Raw genomic sequence first — 22,907 nt, forward strand, 5'->3', positions numbered from 1 at the left:
GATGGTATTATTTCCGTCCGAATCCACGACTTCCTTCTGAAATATGTAAGCTTCGAGAACATAAGAATACCAAACATAACACGAGACAAAACAGCTTAAGTTGAATTGCCTGTTTGTGTCGAGATATAAATATAGGACAGCAATTGTTCCACCAAAAATGATTGACAGTCAAAAAAATGCAGCTGTGCGAATGCCAACGCGGTATGGTGAATTTAAATGCTCAGTGTGACTGTTCAAGTATTGGCGATATATCATGACTGTCATCATTGCAACTAGCAATGTGAGGCTGATATATGGTTGCAAATGCAGTAGTAAATGCAACAATGCCAACGCACCCCATGCACCGTCGACGGATACCCAAATTCTGATGAATGGAGTGTAACCTAAAAGGTCAGTTGTAATGGGCTGAATATGATGTCATGTTGAAATATACGATAAGCCAGTTGTAAATACATGTCGATTGTAAAAATGCAAATGAATGCTCCCATAATGCCACTCATTGAACTGTAACTGGCGGGAATAATCCAAACATATGTATTTTTGCGCTTAACAAAATATGTTTGATACGTTGCGGGCGCACGGTGGTTAGAGTTAGAATAATACAGTCAGTGTACCTTGTCTGGCGCGGTTTCAAATAGGCGAACGCATTTAATGTACATGGTCGGGCGCACGGTGATTACACATTAGTTAATATAGTCGTGCGCACGTTGGTTTCGTCAGTTAATACAATCAGTGTAAAAAGGCCGGCGCACAGTCGTTTGAGAAATGTAAATGCAGTCAATGCAAATGGTTTGTCACACGGTGTTAAAACATAAAACATGTTGACGTCTCGATGTGTATCCCTCACACTTAAACCAATAGTTTATTTCTCAAATATTGTATTATTCTGCAATACCTAATCTTAAAGTAAATATCATAAAAAGTAAGATATTAGTTTTTACCCAACAAACATGGCTTTAGAATTGGAATTGTGGTAATTCCAATACTAAGCAAACTGGCGTCAAAATAAAAACAACAATAAAATCAACCGAACACCAATAGGTAATAAGATTCTTTTAATTAGCAGTTTAACTCTTTATGTTCCGCATAAGTCTCCTCATAAGTTGTTTAAGCTATCAGCGTTTTATGTTCGTTTTTTGATAAACAATACCTCAAGCATTTTAACGTTATGTTAAATCACTTCGTATATAGGTTCATTATTATCTATCAACTATAATCAAATCTTTTGAAATGCTAGTGATAAGTCTACAATGGTTTCTTAAGCATGAGATCATATCTCACAAACATTTGGTAGTAATAAACAAATTGATTAGTGATTTGAATGGCTGAGTATTGCACAATATATAATGAACACTTCCCTGTGTGGATGCAGGTGTATCGAGTGTTTTTTCTTATATTAAAATATATATAAATATATACTATTAGAAATGTTTATAAATATCCGTCAAACCGTTGTAATTGTCACCGAGGTTTACGCTGTTTGATTTAAAAGGGATATAGTCAAACGGTGAGTACGATTACGTTATGCATATGGTTTGTCATGTAAGAAACTTCGTTATAGATGTGGTGTTCCCATTCTCACTATGCTATTGGATAGGCTGCGAAACGTGACGTGTACTTGTACGTGTAATTTTGCAAGAAGAAATACCCAAAGGTTAAACGTTTCATGCAGTTCGAACACTAACAACTCATGTCAGCGTTTAAATATGATCTGTTTAATCACGGTTGTGGACGTAAACGCCTTTGGCGTGGTAGTCTTGAGTGTCCCTTTGCAGATTGGAACGTTTTTCACGAAATTCCATCGCCTTGAAGAATGTTTAACCGAGAGGGTTGTAATACGGGCTTGAAGACAAACGCGAAGCGTTTGTCTGTACAAGCCCTCTTACGGTTTGTACGTGTATGCAAGGGACTACTTCTTTTTTGCCGGAGTGATAGGCATTAAAAAATGGGCTCTTACGGTTTGTACGTGTATGCAAGGGACTACTTCTTTTTTGCCGGAGTGATAGGCATTAAAAAATTTGGGCACCACTGAACCGTGAAAATGAGAACCAGACAAGCTCGTCATACATTGTTCATATAAAGCGTGTGCATGCCGGCAAGCAAATTGTACATGTTTAGGGCGGGGTTTGACCTCCGTTAACCAATGAAAATCAATACGGAAATACCCGAGGTACATGTACAATCCACCTTCGGCACTTCCATAAAAGGAGTGGAGAACACATATAATAAATACACGTCTAAAGAGTACTTCTTTTGACCGGAATTTATATTTCATAACTCTGCAATAATAATACAAAACGAACAGGGTTGTCATAACAATTGTGTTTTTCTACCCCACATCTTAAAAAATACCGTTTTAACTGTATATCTAAATAATTAAGTTAAATGTATTTATGCGCATTTTACGACAGCTGATGTAAACAATGATTTGCATATAGGCACATTGCAGGTGCGCGTGACGTCTTCAATGTGTCTATTATTGTAACCGAACCTCAACGAGTGGTAGTAAGCCGCACGGGCGGTTACAAGAACCCTCAGGTTCGACACAGGGCAAAGGCAGGGAGGTTGGGCGTGAAAAACAACTGAGATGTTTTCATTTATTTTATACAATCTATTCAAGAACTTAAGTTCATTAATTATATTCAAATGGAAATAACACAGTAAAACAAAAACAACTATGAAACTAACAAATGTCCAAGCTACACCTAGCTGCTCAGGCAAGCCTTAAGGCAACTTTATGTTGTAAGGTTAAAACAATTCTGTAGAGTGTCAAATATTGATAAACACAGTTTAAAAAGCTAAACTCCAAGTAATTTATTTTTAACTATCAAAAATCAGAGAACTTTCACATTTCAGTTACAATAATCAAGTTTTATATTGAAAACCCTTCTTGACAAATGTGAGTGGCCCACGGCGAAACCACACACTACCTTGACAGAGTCCAAATATGTAAAAATGGTGAAGGTACCGTAAGAAGACAGATAACTTAATGAAACAGATTCAGTCAGTCTTTAAATAGAAAGAAAACAAATCCAAGTATGGTTTATAAAATATGAATATTAATACAAGTAGCATAGTTTAACTTGGTTATAAAATCAACCAAAAGACAAAGCTAAACAACTTTATAACAAGCCTATAGGTTGCTTATTATAAAACATTTTAATGATATACTTTATTCCAAACAAGCTACTTAAAGAAAACTATTTCATATTTAATTTCATAATAAACACACTTCCCAATGAATCATTTACGAACAAAATGGAACTAATCAGATTTGCATATACAGTTATTAATAGACAACAGACAGTAAACTCTGAATATAAAATCATATGACAAAGTATGACTTAAACTTAAATGAAATTGAAAGAAGTATATACATTGTAAATCATACTTATCATAATCCAAATAAAAGTACCGAACTTCTTTAGCCCGGGAAAATGTAGTTACATGTACACAACAGTCTACACTATAGAGGGCGATACTATTTCCCGGTCTCTCCTTGTAAAATCCGGTCTCATCCTGTCTCATAATTCCCGGTTCATAACTTATGGCCCCAGGCAACGGATTGTGTTGCTGATGTTTATAACACGATTTTGACAATCTTATTTGTTTTTATAGTAAGTAAGTAGTAAGTAAATTGTTTATTATAGTGACATGTGTATATAACATAATTACATTTTCAATACAAACATATAGTACATTTTACACCCGGCCCATCGGACCTATAAGTCACCTAAATATTAACGTTATGTAAAGCATATATTTATAGATATACATTTTTAAATTTGTATGTTACAGTGCAGTAAATCTGGTATAGATAATCAAGTTTATACATATGTAGCATCTATGAGTTATAAATATGGAGATTGTTCAAAGAGGTAATAATTTCATTCGATAAAGATTAAATGAAAAAAGCGAAAGCAAACGTGTACATGTGCAAAAATATGGAGGCAAAATAAATAAACATTATCATGTATATTGAATAGAAACACAATGTCATTCATGCGTTAAGAATATAACGTATTTCTCCTTATGGTGTATGCCTTCACAATATATTTTGCTAACTGTCTGACATGTTTTTGCATGAGATATGTGATTTTGCCTGTATCAGAGAGGTTTACAAATTCATCGTTGGACATAAGTGGTCCTAAACATGTAGTTCTTGGAGCATTGTACAATTGACATTTCAGGACAAAATGGCACTCGTTTTTCACTTCTTGGGAATCACAAAGTTTACAGAGTCTGGAGTTGACTGGTTCACCTAAATAACGACCTGTTTCTATTCGTAGTGGCAATATACCAGTCCTAAATTGAGCAAGTAATGAACGTTCGTTCTTCTTAAGAGCCAAGCTCAAATACGTTTCACATTTAAATTCTTGTTTAAATTCACGGTATGTTCGTAGTTTTGGCATGGATCCTACATCTGTTGACCAAATGTTATTAATGTAATGATTTCGCACAAGCATATGCACAGTCGGGATTTCAACAGGTAGCTTAGCATTGAATTTATCCAATAATCCGATATGCATCATGATCTCCTTGACCTCGCTTGACCAGTTTGTAGTACATCTGTTATAGTCCGTTTCAAATACTTGCGCGCATAGCCGGTCTCGGTCCATTAGCACGAGTCTATTCCAGAGGCGTAGCATATTACTCCATCTGCGGTAGCGGGTGGGAATCCATCCGGTGTCCCCGGTTAGGGCGGGTATTGGAGCAAATCGATGAACACCAAGAGCGTAACGTAGGGCACGGTTTTGGACGTTATCCGATGATTGAAATTGCTTGTATCCCCACACCGAACTACAGTAATCCATGACGGGCACAACACATGCGTTATACAATTTTTCATAGGGTTTAAATCCAAGGTCCTTCAGTGTGTGTACTTTACTGATGACACTTCCAAGTGCTCTGCCGGCCCCTTTTGAGAGACCTTCACAAGTGAACGAGAAGTCGCCTTTATCTTGTTTTTATATGTAACAAAATGGTATAAAATATATAAACATGATGTCTTAATTTATGCAATTTGTTATAGGTCTACACTATTTAGGTAATTCGTGTTAAAGGTGTAGAGAAAGATGCGATGGCAGTACAAATGCTCATGTTTTTTGCATAAAAGATTGATGACGGCTAGAGTATGAAGTAACTAAGGATTGCGCCTTTTAAATTATGTTATGTCAAAGTTGTTTACTGTTCTTCCTTTTTTGCTTACCCCCCCCCCCCCCCCGACATTATATTTTTGAAGCATTAATGATTACAATTGAAGAATTCCATGTTTGCATATCCGACTCATATCGATACGATACGATACGATATGTTTATTGCGTAAAACATTATACAATGTTCATGGCATGTAAACAAGTAAATCAATGAATGGAGAAAAAGTACACAAACACATTTTATGGAGGTAATAAGTGCAATGTTATAACATCTTATTAAGTATGCGTGTGCTTAGACATAAAAGCTACTAGATGAAATGTGTTTATTAGAAGTTGCGCCATACTTAAGTAATCAACACATTATGTCTCCATTTTTCGCTAATATTGAATACACTTGAATACCTCCGTCATTATTACACAACTTTAGCCGAATATATTTTATTTGTCAACTTGAAGTTTGTAATAAAACTCTAGCTGTTTAAGAAATCTGATGCTGATTTTTTTTTTATGTTTGAATTTGGTTATATGTTATCATCGTATTATTTCTAATCAAGATTATTAGAGCCTTTGCATAACAATCATTTATTCTATAAAATTGCCTTTATAATAAACAACAATATTTTTAGGGTATGAATCGAACAGTAGCCGTGCGTGTGTAATAAAAAACTGGCTAATCCGTTTATCATGCCCTTAACGAGGGACATTCGCTAATCTCTGACACGTGTTGTATAACGCATTTACACCTTTCATGGTATGACATCATTGTGTATTGTCATAAACCTGTTATGAAGAGTTCCTTGACAAAATAAAATGATAATAAATAAACTTCTGAAATATTCGGAAGGCTATTTTACAAATGAAATATAACTTACAAGATACAAGAATCTTTATTTAAAGTCGTCATGCTATTTTACAAATGAAATATAACTTACAAGATACAAGAATCTTTATTTAAAGTCGTCATGATCGGTGGAACTACGATGCTCCTAATTTATAAAAAGTAACAAATCTCAGCTTATAAAAGTTCCACGACTTCTATAACAACCAAATGTACATGCCTGTGGTGTCTTTGCAACTGCTAATGCTGTGCATTTTTGTTTTAAGAATGGCTATGTAAATACAAATGTCAATTTCGTTGTAAGTGAAATGAGGGAACATCTAGTCAGCTGTCTAGAAAATAAAAAAAAAATCCGTTTCATGAAGAAAATGAAAAGTCGCGATCCCTATGACTTTCAAATTAAAAACATTCTGTTCATGTGAAATTCCAGAACTACTGAGTTAACTTACAAATTTGATTTACATATAGTCAAGCATTGTTTCTTTTTGTATTACTATTATCAATAGTATACTTATAACTGAATTTAATATGAAAAAAACACACACACACAATGTGTTTGTTATTCATGACATTAATTATAGTACATGTGCATAATTCATGTATTTATTTTTGCCTTAATTTATTATATATTTTATTGATATAAAATATGAAATAAATGGTGACATAATTATCATCAAATATCTAATGTTTTAATCAACTGTCATCTTTTGTAATCCTATTACCCCCCGCGGTCATTAACACCTTTTTGATCACGCCCGATAGCTACCATAAAATTTGGAAAACAGAGACCGGAGGAGACCGGGACCGGATGAGACCGGGACCGGGAAATAGTATCGCCCCACTATGGGCTTCCGTCATAGTGAGTTGGTAGAACCCGTTACATTATATTGAAACTTTCATTTAAAAACAATACGACTTATTTGTCTTAGTATTTCCTATTATAGGAAACTGTATGTAATATATGTCCACTTTGTTTATATATATATGTTTAATTAATTGTTTGTTAAAGCGTTATTGTTCTGATCACATGGTTGTAATAACCCATGATCTAAATAAATCTTGAAATCTTGAAATCTTGAAATCATGATGCAATAACACGGATTTAACGTTGCTTTCACGGTGAGTTGTACTAAGAAATATACTTGTTATTGTAAATTAATCGTTCATACGTTGCTGTTTGGACACCATAATGACATACAGTAACGTTGGTTTTTACGTAATGAACAAGTTAAATTGATGCAATGGGTCACGGACACTACGGACCAGATTTAGGGACATTACGGACCATCTTCAAAAACTTACGGACCATGATTTATAATGTTTTTAAACATTTTTTTTTAATTTATTCACTCATTGGTCTTAAATTTGTTAATAAATACTTTAATATAATTGCTCAGTATGACAATTATCTTTAATGTAACAGAAAAATCCCATGAAATTCCAATGTTAAACATCAATGTATTTTTAATAAAATATTATAATAATGTGAATAATAACGAACGAAATATGTGTTTATCTTATAATTGTTAATGTGAATATTAATGTTTTCATATGTGATCGATTGCTTTCTGAAATAAACTTTCGATCGTCATATTTGTTTGTTTTCCGTTTCATCTGTTTTAATTGAAAGGTTCAGTGAAAGTGCGCAGTCACAATGGGTTTTCACACATTTATGATTGCCAATTAAAGGTTGTCAGTATAATGTTTGTTTCTTTTGTAATATACCGCCGATAATTACGGGTACACTTATAACTTATAAACACTAATAAAGGCAACAGAAATTGCCAGTTTTAAATATCAATTTGCAAGAATTGCAACAAACACTGATATGTTCTTATATGTGCTCGAATTATTTTGGGAAATAAACTGTTTTGGAAAATGTTTCTGCTCGATTTATTTTGGGAAATAAACTGTTTTGGAAAATATTTCTTCTGTTGCTTTTAACTGATTTTACTGCCAATCTTTCAAATTTTGTTCATTATCTTTCAAATAATTGTTATAAATACATAGGTCTTTAACACCTTTTGGAATTTCACAAGATTTTATATTGACCCATTGATCTATTCGAACTTCACGGGATTTTTCACAGTTATATGGAAGATATAACGTCATACTGAGCACTCATATTCAAGTATTTATTAACAAATTAAAAACTAATGAGTGAATAATTTAAAAAAAAATATGTTTAAATCATGCTCCGTAAGATTCCGAACATGGTCCGTAAGGTCCCTAAATCTGGTCCGTAGTGTCCCTAAATCTGGTCCGTAATGTCTGGTCCGTAATGTCCATGGTCCGTAGTGTCCGTAATTCGATGCAATTGGTATCCAGGTATGACCTTCAGGTCATAATTTATGACTCATCACTATACATGCCAAACTAATTGTTAACTGTGCGATTGTGTACTTCGTTGTATTGTACTGGTTGAGAAGCAGTTTCCGACAGTTTTTATACGTTTTTATTGAATTATTTATACGTGTTTAAATACCTACAGGGGTCGACACTAACCATTTTCCCAAGGGATCCCGAAGGGACACCAACATCTGGAATCAGGTGTCCATTCCTGAAATTAAGAGTCCCTTCCTTTTTTACATTTTTTTTTTTCATTAATGAGCCTGTTTCAATATTAAATTGAACATACAAATCCAGTGCCTTTTACTTTTCAATTTGTAATTCAAGTATACACCATATTATACATGTTTTCAACAGCATGCAATGACAAGTTAGTTATAGCACAATGTCACCCATGTGAACCTCTGGCAATGGCAGAGAGGAAGATTTGGGTCTTAAGTCGGTGGGTTCAAAAGTGGTAGAATGTCTAAGTCACACAATGGGTACAATGTAAACAAAAACTTGATGTTGTTACTATTTTTAGATTTTCGGAAAATACGCATTAAAAATGCCATGGTTCAGGGTCTTCTCAGATGTCATTGCTTTTGATTGAAAAACAGTAGGAATATTACATCTGGCTTGTGAATCAATCAGACTGCCCAACAAGTGTAGTGCATACTGGAAGAGCAGACAACTGGAAAATAGTGTATATTTATTTTCGCGCCAGAATGTCATAATTTTTTTATCCATCGATAAATAATAAAACTTTGGGAATTTCATTTCTATAATTTTTTGATCAAGGCATAAAACAAAGAATGCTGAATTGTAGGATGGCTTTTCAGTAAACTAGTTACGTAGGATGCCAGTCTTTTGTGCCGTAAATGTTACTGTAACAACTCGATGGTCGCATCATTAAGGCATCAAAGTCAGCAGTTTTGGCATCTTTTTGGGCGGTTCTGACACATGAGCAAACTAATTCACCATAATTATTGTACCGATTATAAAAGTCCGTCACCTCTGACACCATAATTATTGTACCGATTATTAAAGTCCGTCACCTCTGACCTTGTTGATAATGTAAACAACAAAGCGGAAGCGTTAACCCGCATGCACACTGTGAAATGACCTGTTTATTTATAGATTCATGACGTAATTATAGTGAAAAGGTCAGCCATACTTTCGCTTTAGTGTGTGCGACGTATTAATATTAATATCTTTTTTACACTGTCAAGAAAGTTAGGGGGACCCAAATTTAGGTAATTAATTCATGAAATGCTATTTATTTATTGATATTTAGCTTTTATCGGTCAAAATTTAAGTGTCCCGACGGAATACCGGACTTTGAAGTTCAGGTGTTCCTCCCGAAAAATTGGTGTCCTCGGGATCCCGGGACCCCGTTAGTGTCGAACACTGACCTACTAAAATTGTTCACATTTTAGATAACTACAGCTCAAGCTGCTATTGTCGATATATTTTTCTCATGTGTGACGTCACACATATAGTGTATCTAATAGGGGCGCAAAGAGGGTACTTACACTGTTCTGATTAGCTTGTGATGAGAAGCAATTTCCGACAAATCGAATGCGGGGCGGATTTATGTGCCTATTGTGTGTTTTTATTATCCGTTTATTTGATGTACTAAATATAAGACTTTAATAAGAGAAATATTATTTAATTTTTCAGGATTTACGAAAAATTTAAACCTTAAAATATACGACAGTCAATTCATACTCGAAATCAGGCAGACACTGAATATCAATGATATTTTGATTCATTTCTGATATAAACTTTTGTTTGTATACATTTAAGTGAATGTATAGTATACATGTGTGAAACAAGCATGACACCAGTGTTCACAAATATGTACACACTGATCATCGTTTGTGTAAGTCAATTAAGGAAAACCTTGTAGCTATTCATAGATATGCAAATTAGGTTCACACGCATGCGCATTACGCGGCGCGTGCCGATCCCCCACGTGCAAGTTTGTGTACAAAATGATAAATAAACATTAAACATTAAATAATAATAAAAGTTACTTACGTGTCTCGGTAAGAATTTCAACTTTAGATTGCCTAGTTACCACATTGTTGAATTACAGTACCTTCTTTATGAAGATCTAAAGAAAGTACGCGAAAAAGCGATTTGTCGGAAACTGCTTGCCGTCGGAAACTGCTTCTCAACCAGTATTGTAAAATTAAAGTATTGAATAAAAAAAGTAAAAACTTAAGTAGTAAAAACTAAATCTTAAAACACATTCCTTTTTCATTAAAAATCATTGTGCATGCTTATGGTAAACCTGAGAAGAAAAGTGAGCCTGGTGTGGGTCTCAGACTCACGACCGCAGGAACACTAGCACGGCGCTCTTGCCAACTGAGTTAAATGGGCAGCTGGTTTCAACTCACACAGACTAGACTCGTCCGTCCATTAAAGGGGCTGTCTCATGATAAAATAGCGAAAAGAAAAGAAAATTGTCGAAAAATATCATAAATTTGGATCTGTGACACAGTCCCTTTAACCATTAAGGCCGACATGTAGGCACTCCCGCTCTTTTACTGCTGTCACGATTGTGGGTAACCTGAGTGTAATTATGCCCAGTTTAAAAATTTAAAAAGTTTACAGTATTTAATTAATATTTTTTGTCATGGCGGAGTGGGGCAGATAACTCGCGAATACTTTAAGCGATAAAGATGTATGAATGAAATTACAGAAAAACCACTTCAGCACAAACAATGAAATCAAATGTTTAGTAATTCATAATGTGATTGACAGGGGAGGGTTCGGGAGGGGTATCCCCTCCCAACAACCATCAAATTTGGCATGTTTGACCTGGTTTCAACCAGCATCATAATGTGAGTATTATAGATTATGAACCCGGGGGAGGTTTAAGCATAAAAGGCAGTGTTTCTTTTTGGCAGAATTACATGATAACGCTAGAGCTTACAACGTCTTACCGGTGATTTTTTTAACAAGGTTTTCAGAAGGATACCTTTAGGCGAGATGAAATGTATTGACATGTCTCGCTTAAACTGGCACATATTTCCGCACAGAATTTCTTTAAGTTAACCTCTTTTCAAAATTAATCAGCTGAAGGCATGTTTAAGCATGCTAGACAGTTTTAGACAAACTCTTTCCTACAAAGTAAAAATGACATTTAAGTAATGAATTATTTAAATGGGGTGGGTTCGGGAGGGGTTTCCCCTCCCGACAAAATCCCTCCCAACAAGCAATGTTAATAATACCTTTTTTCTCCTGCATATAATTAGAAAATACGGGGTCATCAGTTTAGCTCAAAAACAGTGGCGTTTTTTGCAATATTTTTCAGAAGTTTTTAACAATTGCTTGTAGATCAGTGATTTTTCTTCATGCAGTGTGCAATTTACTCTTTCTAACAGCTCTTTCGACTTGAGGTAGAATATGGCCGAGAAATATTTTCTTCTCAATTTGTTCTTAAAATACAGTCTATATGAATTACTTAAAAAGGATATATTGTTTATATGTAAAATTAACAAGACATTTACAATGCCAGCTCTAATATAGTAAAGCATAGGCATAGCAAAATTCAGAACATTTTTATTATATCTATGCTTTGTGGTGATTTATAGACATTTATGAACAATAAAAACAATCTTTCACTGTTTCAAACATATTGAGATATTTTTTACTGTTTGAAATTTCAGCCAGCTCTCAAATAAATATTGAATCCCATCAATTTAAACTGGTAGGCCAGAGATGTGTTAATTGAGTATGTTGTATATACTATAAGGGTGTCAATGATTGTATGTTTGGGTAGGTGTTGTGTTATTTTCATTCTTATTATAAACAGACCCGGGAGGAAATGATGATGAACCAGCCAGACAGCCCGCCTGCCACCCCGCCGAGCTGTACTTGGTGTATGCCAACATGCCGACATGCTAAAATTTGTTAGCACTTCAAGATCATATAATGGAAAATTGTATCCAAACTGAAGTATAAAGTGAGTAAGTTTGGTCATATAAGCCCATTGATACTGTTTGTTCCAATTCTAAATGAATTTCTTTCATGTTGTTTGTCAATCATTTCTGGTGCGGCTTTGATAATAATATTATTTTCTAATGAAGCTGCTGACTTGTATTAGTCTTTGGTCTGTATTGTGCATCTATTCACACATTTTGTTTGCTCTTTTAAGCAAATATTACATAAATTGCAAATTCTATAAGCAATTAATCAAAACTTACTACACATTTGATGCAGAATGATGTTTTATTTTTGCACCAGTCAATTATAACCACGCCCCCCCAGGTCCGGGGAATAGCCCGGACTTTGACTTTCAGTCCAGCCAACCCGGGGTAAAATCCCCGCCCTGCGTGGACGAACTGATGGTTAAACCCCGGCCAAATGCCCCCGCACCTCCACTAAAATTGGTGCTATGGCAAAACCACCGCGGTCACCCGGCCCTGCGGGGCCACCTGGAAAGTTAAAACACGGCCCTTTTCCCCAGACCTGGGGGGGTACAATTGACTGAAGTATTAGTGTGCATATGATTTTCAGCTTATGGACAAGAAAACATCTACTTCAACAATCACAGCAACACAATGAGATCCCTATTTTAAAGAAATAATGCCACCGTTCATTAATTCATTAATCAATTCTATCAACCATTCATATATATTCATTAATTCATTCATTTATTCAGTTTATACATTAAAAAACTTGACACTTCTCAAGGCAAAAGAAATAAAAAAGTGAGCCGCTTTCATAAAGATAAAAGCCTTTTCCCTTCATGCATTAAAAAACAACCTTCATTCATTATAAATGTCTTAAAATCCCTAATTTATTGCTTATTTCAATAGCCAGCCTGGTTGCTGTAGCCACAGAGGAATTTTCAAGGACAAGAACCAGTGGTGGTCAAAATGTGGTCTCGTGTGGTTTTCCATACTGGCTCTCGGCAAGGATTTCCGAGAAAGGAATACCGTATCCAAGTAAGAAGAAATTCTAAGCATGTCTGGTCTTAATGCTTTCAAAATGCATCTGGGTACTCAATAAGATGAGATTAAACTTTACTGATTTCAAAATGTCCAAAAGACTATATATTTCATAAAATTTGTCCTGAAAATCCTTGAATTCATGAACTTTTCTGCATATTTATCACATTGATGACTACATAATAGGTTGTGTATGCCTCAAATGAGTGTTTACAGGCCTTTTTCAAACTTTAACAGTAGTGGCAGAAAGTTTTATTAGTGTAAAACATTGCATTTGTGTCTTGCTTGCAGATTATGATGTGCCAATAAGCTCCAGTTAGCTGCGCCTTTTTTTCCCCCGGCGGTAGTCCTGCAATCTGAATCCAGGAGATGCAGCTCTGAATCCAATATTTCAGAAGAATGAAGATGTTAGTCAACTCTGTAGTACTTGTTTGTGTGTAAATGATTCCAAAGAGTGAGATTTATAGCAAATAAGCAACTTATAGACACTGGTGAAGTGCTGTACTCTGAATTTAATGCCAAATCTAGCCTTCAAAACAGATACTTAAAGTAAAAAGTTTTTTAAAAATGGGCATAATAATGCTATCTCTGCATTTTCTACATCATGTAGCCACCTCAATAATGAAAATACTAGCAGTTGTCATGAACCTTTCAGTTTTGGTGGGATTTTTTCCATTTCCTTTGTTGCGCCATTTGTCCCAGAAGCAAACAATTTGGCATATAGTGGTGTTTAGACTGTCTATAAACATATGATCACTAAATTTCTTTTGTTAACCTGAACAGTTCTGTTACCTTTGTATATAAGTGGACCAGAAACGCAAAATGTTGACAAGTTGAAGCATTTCAGTTTGGCTCTATGTCATTTTTTATATAAAACACTAAGCCGATGAAGTGGAAAACCCTTATTTTGCTTAGAAAAAAATCTTAAAAGAGTAGGCAGGCCATTTTTTGTGGTCTGTTCTATAGACACTATTCAAAGCTACAATGAAAACTTTACTTTGTCAAATTATTCCAATGCATAAGGAAATAATGGCTCTTCAAAGGTTTGCGGCTTACCATTTGAGGGAAATAGCTGTTTCTGCTTTTTTATGAAAATACCACAGGTGCTAATACTCTCATTCATTTAGTTTTTAATATATCATTGCCAAACTTTCAGTATGTGTTGCATATAGCCTTAAGTTGAAGTATAGGAGTTTTGAAGTCTGTTTTTGAAAAAATGTTGCTTAAATAGGCTCAAGACCACAGTTATCTGCCCCCTGTTGACCAAGATCCGGATGTGAATATAGAAAAAAGAGTGCTTGTTTGTGTTCAAGTATCAATATTTTATTAAAGTTGAATGAAAGAAAAGAAACAGGTGGCATTTTTGCATAGAGCTTAACATAATTTGACACTGTATTGCAAAAACTGATAGTTTTCAGTGTAAAAATTGGTAAAATCATTGCCTGTGGAACTTTGTAAATTGGTTGTTTGTAGCCTTATTCCGTCTTGACCTCAGGGTCATGTCTTACTACTCAATTTTGTGAGAAAACGCAATAGTCCACCCTATGTTTTCTTGTTATTAAATTTTGTGTCTTGGATTGTTCTACAGCAGCCAGTTACTTGTTTTTCAATTGGGACTGTTTAAAAGTAAGAAGCCAAGTTAGTGTGTAAATGAAACTTATATTAAAAATAACTGTGGTCTCACGCTACATAGCATGCGCTTCTAAAAATAGGCATTTTTTGGTTTCCCCAAGTCTGAGGTGGTAAGCGCTTATTAAAATGTATTGTGAATCTGGTTACAACCGGTGTTTGCCTTATTTCTAAACGACATTTGCAACAAAATGACAGCTATTAAATGTGAACAAACAATAATTACAGAATAAATTGATTAAACTTGAAAGTTGTGTTATGGTAAAAATCTTATATATATATGTATATAAATGTAACTGTGTTTGGTATAATAAAATAAATATTGCATGGCTTCCAGTGTGACAGTACATATTGTCAACATTCGGGTAAATATTTATATAATGACATATTTTTGGATATTACTCAGGACAAAAACATTGTACGTATATGCTTAAGAAGACTTTATATCAAAGTAATAGCACTGTTTTTGTCATAGTTTAGGGATAGAGTTTCTATCCTATTTTTATCAGAAATTAAACAGCTTTTTATGTAATTGATTTTCTGACATGTGTGATACCTTTTTTTTTCATTTATTGTGATTTCTGATGTTAAAGCTGCACTCTCACAGATTGAATGTTTTGACAACTTTTTTTTATTTTTTGTCTTCGAACGAACAAGTTTTTTGCGTAAATATCTGCAAACCAATGCTAAAAGACTTCTGACAAAAGATCAGATCACAGCTTTTCATATTTCCGTCCCAAAAACGATGTTTTATGCATTTTTAATAAACCGTTATTAACGGTTTAAGCCATAAAACATTAAATTTGGATTGGAAATATGAAAATCTGCGATCTGATCTTTTCTCAGCAGTCTTTCATCACTGGTAAGCAGATATTTACACACAAAAAAATCTAATTCCAAGACAAAAATTTAAAAAAAAGTTGTCAAAACAGTAAATCTGTGAGAGTGCAGCTTTAAGTAACAGCAAAACTTTTACTGCATTTTGATATTTTCCTAAATAATCAAATGTGTGCAGAAATGACAACCTCAAATAAGTGGATTTTTCTTTATTTTATATCAATGCTTTAAAGGAAAACAATCAAAAGCAAAAAGTACTTGCTTTAGTTCATGTACAAGCAGGAAAGTTATTAACCACTTCTAAACTTGACAATCATGTACATTACACTGCTTAATTATAAGACCATGTAGTAGTAACTTTCAATCCATTCTTTTTCAATAGATTATCAGTTATTCTTAGTATAAGCCTTAAATATATTTTAGCATTAACTTATTCATTCACTTATGTTGCCCTCCACATTCAAATGATAAAACATTTGAAACTTGTAAGGCTCACTTTTGTTTTCATTTTCAATTAAAAAAATTCATGCATTTTTTCTGTTACTTTTTTATATATTTATTTTCTAATTACAGACTTATTCTACAATTATACTATAAACGAAACACTTATGTGATGGAAATATATTGCAGATATTGAAATGTGCTTTAAAAAATATACTAGTTACTAGTTTTTGAAAATGGAAGTAAACCCCTTAAATCTTTTGGTTTGAAAAAATGAAGTTTTAATAAAAGTTGAGTAATGTTCTTATGTTTGACCCTTCCCTCAATGGGCAATTTATTGCATTCATATTTTTTATAAAAAACTTCCTTAACTTTTATTTTATTTGTATTTTTTTCTGTGTAAACAATATAGTTTTTTTCAAATGTGATAATGCTTTTGACATGTGATATTAAAAATAATTGTTTTATTTACTGTTAATCAGGGATTATACTCATGCATTTGGTCAAAGGAATGTTTTACTGATGTTGCAGTTAAATCAACATATTTTATGAAATGGATAGTGTTGAAGTTAAATCTTCAAATATGAGTATTGAATGTTATTGTTACAAGAATATATACTCATCTTTTACTTTTTTTAAAAAAATGTCTTCAGTATCAGCTGAATGCTCATGTTTTATCCTCATTATAATTATATGCTACCTAGTTCTTGTTTATAATAATTGATAATTTGTGTACTGCAACATAACTGTATGCATTTCACATTACTCATTTACAATGGCCATGTGCATATTTATCTTATATTTTATAGCTTTAGTTTATAAATGTATGTAGATAGTGTATCTATGTAAATTAAGGACTCATAAATAAACTGTGAATTACTTACTGCTTGCTTTATGGAAGGTGTGAAAGACCAATACTGATAAGGATTTACATCTGGTAATAGGAACCATTTCCTTCACACTACTTAGCCGATTTCTTTCACTTTGGTCTTAATTATGCACCAGTCAATTGTAACCACGCCCCCCCCCCCCCCCAGGTCCGGGGGTATACTGGGGATAGCCATGGAAATGGGCCGTGTTTTTACCTTTCGGGTGTATTTGTTCAATGGAATGTTTTACTAATGTTGCAGTTAAATCAACATATTTTATGAAATGGATACTATAGTCTTAATTATGCACCAGTCAATTGTAACCACGCCCCCCCCCCCCCCCCCCAGGTCCGGGTGTATACCGGGGATAGCCCGGGAAATGGGCCGTGTTTTTTACCTTTCGGGTGGCCCCAGAGTGCCAGTTGAATGCGGTGGTTTTGTCTTCGCTTTAAATATAGCGGGGAATGGGCCTTACCTAGGGTCCCTGGGGTACGGGGGCATTTGGCGGGGATTTTACCATCTGTTCGTACCCGCAGGGCGGGGATTTTAGCCGGGGTTGGCTGGACCGAAATTCAACCTCCCCGCTATTCCCCGGACCAGGGGAGCCGTGGTTACAATTGACTGGTGCATTACTAATCAAAATACTAAGAGACCATGCAAAGTACAGTGTGTACATACTAGTGATGGGCAATCGGCTTGGATTTTCATAATCGATTAATCGGAGACCCTGATTGATCGATTATCCGATTAATCGGCTGTAATCGGACAGTATCACAAAAGCATCATTTTCTGATGTATATATCAATAAGGACCTTAGTTTTCATGTGTATTTCATTTCTTATGCTTCAGTCAGAAAACAGGTATTATTTCTGGCATATTGAATAATGGGGGGGGGGGGGGGCTTGGTTACAATTGACTGGTGCATTAATTAAACCGGTTTTGAAAATTTAATTGAAAAAAATGAGACATAACACATTGGGTTTGGATGGCATTAGCTATTAAAAATAACGAGTAATTGGAAATTAAATAAGCAAAACTTTTCTCACGTATTTTCGGAGTTGGACGGCAAACATTTCCATTCTTCAAACATTTTTTACATTGATCTTGACGTTCATTTCAATATGTGAGCACAGCTGGGGTCGATCAAGCCTAGTTTCATAAGAATCTGGGCTTGAATGACCCAAACCATTTTGCTGGAATAATTTGCACTTGTCCAGCACCTGGACGACCGATATCCAGGGTAATCAAATATTTTTAGATCGATGTCCCCCTTTACCCGTCGGCAAGTGTTACGAAAAAAGTTACGAAATCGAATATTTAGGGGATTCGATTTTGGTTAACGTAAATCGTTCTGAAGGGCGGTGCAAAAGCACGGTTACCGGTACCCGGTATTTGCAATCACTTTCCGATAGGACTGCTATAGTTAATATTATATGGCTGTTGTGGAGTTATAATTATTAGATATGCTCTTACTTTAAACTAAATGCCTTCATTTGATAACAAAGGTTATAGTTATCCAAACTGTATCCAATTATATATTTTGGCAGATAAGGCGATAAACCGAAACTGGATCCATTTTAGTCAATTGCACACTTCAATAAGGCTAAAGTTTTTATAAAAAAAATGACTTTCAACTGACCCCCGTATAGTCAACAAAACTATATGGGATTCAGTTTTGATAACTCAACAAATGTTATAAAGTCATATTACACCAGACAGTTGATTAGGGATTCAGTTTTGGTTAAATGCAATTTATGGGTATACAATTACTATATGTGATCCAGTTTTTGCATCTCTACTGTAGGCTAGGCATTGAAAGCACGTTACAATGAACAGCTATAATGATATATCTACAAAATGCAATGAACCGAAACTGAATCCCCTTTAGTCAGTCGGAAGTCAACTGTTCATTTCAATATGCATTCAATGCCTAGAGATATCAAAACTGGATCCCATATAGCATTGATGCTTTACTCATGAAATGCAATTGCATTTAACCAAAACATGATCCTTTTAAGTCTACTGTCCAATTTAAAATGAATATGCGTTTGTTGTGTTATCAAAACTGGATCCCATATACAGAGGAAAATGTGTTTTTACCAAAACGGGATCCCTTACAGTCAACTGTTTAGAGATATCAAAACTGGATCCCATATAAAGTAATGCTACACACATACAATGCAATTAACCAAAACTAAATCCCTTTTAGTCAATTTAGTCAACTGTGTATTTCAATATGTTTTCACTGTTCATTGTAACGTGTTTTCAATGCCTAGCCTACAGTTAAGATGCCAAAACTTGATCCCATATAGCAATTGTATACCCATAAATTGCATTTAACAGACACTGAATCCTTTTAATCATCTGTTTTATGTTATATGATTATATATTCGTTGAGTTACCAAAACTGGATCCCATATAGTAAGGATTTTCTTTTTTACCAAAACTGACTCCCATATAGTCAACACTTCGTTTCAGTATAGTAATCATATTAGTAATCACGGCCAAGATATATCAAAACTCCTTCCCATATAGTTATCTTATACCCATAGACAGCTTTAAACCATTATGTAGCAAATAAGTCATTTTACGACATTATCCATTTTTGAATCCCCTCTATCATTGAATAATGAGAAAACGTATAACCTCCGCCATCATAAAGCTTGTTGAACGCAAAGAAAAACTAAATGAAAGTACTGTTAAAACTCAAAGTATAGGCTACTTCCCTTAGCTCTAAGTTACTGCTGTATATAAAGTTGGAAATTTGCTGGATTTAAGCAAACTTTTTTTTTTCGATTATTCGATTATGGAACGATGAGGTCGCCGATCCCCAAATTAGGAATGTCTGCCGATATAATCGATTATCGGCGATCATCGGCCCATCACTAGTATATACCACCTGTTTCCAAAATAATGTTTTGACAGTGCTCCGTCAGACGGCTATATTGTGAAAAGGTTTGTCGAAGTGTTTTAAGAAACTAAACTCGCAATCAAAATTTGGTTAAAGAACGAAGGTAGGGCTCCGTAATCGGCGTAGACTGCACTATGTTTCATTTACAATGGTGAAGAAATAGTAAAGTTATCTTTGTTTAAAGTATTTTTTCAAATCAAAATATTGCCTTCCGACGTAGCATTTATGACGCACATTATCACGTGGTATACACACACTGAAAGTATGGACTGTACTGGACTGTATACCCGATATAAAAATAATTATACAACTGAAAAGCACATTCAAAAAAACTCTTCTTCCTTGCCATATGAATATTCATAAATTAAGGCTCTGTGCTTAACTTGAAAGAACATGTACTGAAAGTTTGCGACTTGTTTATATAAAACAGCTAGTTGTTCTTGATGGCCCGAGAGGCCAAAAATGCCGGCCGCGCTGTATTGTACAACATGTGTTTCATAAAAAGAACTACGAGTCCGGCAATAACACTTCAAGCCCGTAGAGGCAGCGCCTTAGTTCTTATTAAATTGATTGCCTCTTTCTGATTGAATTCGTGCATATCCCGACAAATTCTGACTGCCATTAATATACTATTTTGCCAAGTACTTTCGGTTGTCTCTGAGTGTAATTATAGTGCGCCACATGATTAAATCAAGTGCTTCTGAATTACTGATTTTTTTTATCAACTGATACTGAAATAGGTGCAAAAACAAACAGCCTAACGCCATCTTATATAGTTCTAAAGATTCAGACGAGCGTTGTTCGCATACAACGTGTTGTACAAGTAGGAACTTCTAGAGGTTACATTCGATTGTGACGCTGTTTCCCTGAACAATAGTGATTGTTATCTTAGTTTATTTGATTGGTTGGTGTCATCTGTTAGACTGTTGGTCAAAAGCTGATTTGTTTGCAATGTTTTTTCTACTGAAGGTCGAATAATTTTATACATTCTTTATATTCAAATCCAGCCACATTGATCGGACCCACGTTATGTCTGGATTTGTCCGCCCGCTGCTTAACACATTATTTGTAGATATTTAGAATGTCATCCCGGAATAAAATGTGATGATTGCCAGCTCTTTTTTCTGTTATCATCTTATACGCCTCTTGTTTCAGAACATATTTTTAAATAATGTCAGCGTTGGAAGCTACACCTAGGTAGTAGCCCCGGTGTTTTTGAGCAAACTCCTACAAATTCTGCCGCTGGGTGTTAAGATCTGTTGCAGAGGAATGAGCCTGATACATGATATTTCAATTCTGGCAGAAGCTGCCTTTAAACGAGATCAGATGAATGCATAAATGCGTGTGTGTATGTGTGTGTGCGTGTGTGCGTGCGTGCATGCGTGTGCATGTGCGTGTGTGCGTGCGTGTGTGTGTGTGAGTGTGTGAGTGCGTAAGTACGTGTGTGCGTGCGTGTGGGTTTGTGCGTGTTTGAGTTTGCGTGTGCGTGAGCGCGTGTGTTTGTATGTGTGTAAGTGTCTCGTGATAAACTTGTGTGGTCCGGTGAGCGTGCCTTTGGAAAAGCTGCAATGCATACATGAGAAAGTTTTGGTTAGAACAGTTGCGGATAAATAACTTCATTATGTGCAATTCATTGAGGTGAATACCTCACGGTGCTGATTGTGTTAATTTGATAGCTTAACCAACAGTCGGTAAATAACAAAGGTTTGAAGCTCTGAATACGAAAGTCGGGTCAAGTAGATAATCTTTAGGTGGCTTAACGGCTCCTATCTAAAAGCCGGGAAACATGGCCCTAGTTAAAGTTAGTATGAATCCTGTTCTGGGCTATTTTGTGGTACAGTAGTAGTGTAGGTTGCGTGTAGGTCTTTTTGAAGGCAGATTGCCAAGAGCGTGACCTTCGAAGAGACCTCACCAAATGCAGTTGAACTTATTTATGGAATTCGTAGAAGCCTCACTGAAGGCAGTTGTACTCGAAAAAAGAGGGCGCTTATTTGGTCTTACTGAAGGGACTCAAAAGTTGGCTTCGTAGCAGGTCCGGAGTGTAGGCTTCCGAGAGTTATAACTGAAAACCGTCGAGCGCAAAATTGGCTTCTTAGTGGCCTTAATACAGGCAGTTTCACTCGAAGGAGGACTTCTAAGCGGCCTGACTGAAGGCAGTGGACTCTAAAGCAGTTGCAGATTTGTCATCATAGAGACCCCACTTAAGGCAATAGGACTCGTGAGATGGCATCGTAGAGGCATCACTAAAGGCAGTTGGTCAATAGTGTGGGCTACGTAGAGGCCTTATTTAAGGCAAAATAACTCTAGAGTAGGCCTCGAAGAGGCCTCACTAAAAAGACTGGGACTCGTGTGTAGGCGACTTTGTAGAGGCCTTACTGAAGGCAATTGGACTCTAGAGTAGGTTTGGTTGAGGCCTTACTGAGGGCAGTTGGGCTCGAGAGTGAGCATCGTACAGGTCATATAGAAGCCAATTAGATACTAGAGTGGGCTTCGTAGAAGTCTTACTGAAGGCAGTTGGAATCTAGTGTTGGTTTCGTTGAGGTATTACTGAGGGCAGTTGGGTTCAAGAGTGAGCTCAGTACAGGCCTTTTAGAAGGAAGTTAAATACTATAGTGGGCTTCATAGAGGCCTTACTGAAGGCAGTTGGAATTTACAGTTGGCTTGTAGAGGAAATAATGAAGGCAATAGGACTCTAGAGTGGGCTTCGTAGAGGCCTTACTAAAGTCAGTTGGACTCTAGAGTGTGCTTTGTTGAAACCTCACTGAAAGAAATCGAACTCGTGAGTGGGCTTGGAATGAGCCTCGCTGATGGCAATTGAACTGTAGAATGGGTTTCATAGAGTCCTTTCTGAAGGAAGTTGGATTCTAGAGTGGGCTTCGTAAAGGCCTTAGTAAAGGCAGTTAGACCTTAAAGTTGTTTTCGCAGGGGCTTTAC

At 35.4% G+C, this 22,907-nt stretch overlaps 1 protein-coding gene across 2 annotated transcripts in view; it reads left to right on the top strand.

Annotated features, from left to right (window-relative positions):
• Positions 1-1,371: 1,371 nt before the first annotated feature.
• LOC128205351 (uncharacterized) overlaps positions 1,372-22,907 on the top strand; it is a 73,815-nt gene continuing 52,279 nt past the window's right edge. For both annotated transcript variants that reach the window (XM_052906923.1, XM_052906925.1), the window contains exon 1: positions 1,372-1,507. The gene's annotated coding sequence lies outside the window, so the exon portion shown is untranslated. The remainder of the gene's footprint in view (positions 1,508-22,907) is intronic.

Source organism: Mya arenaria, chromosome 10, assembly GCF_026914265.1.
Source record: "Mya arenaria isolate MELC-2E11 chromosome 10, ASM2691426v1".
NCBI classification, from domain to species: Eukaryota; Metazoa; Mollusca; class Bivalvia; order Myida; family Myidae; genus Mya; species Mya arenaria.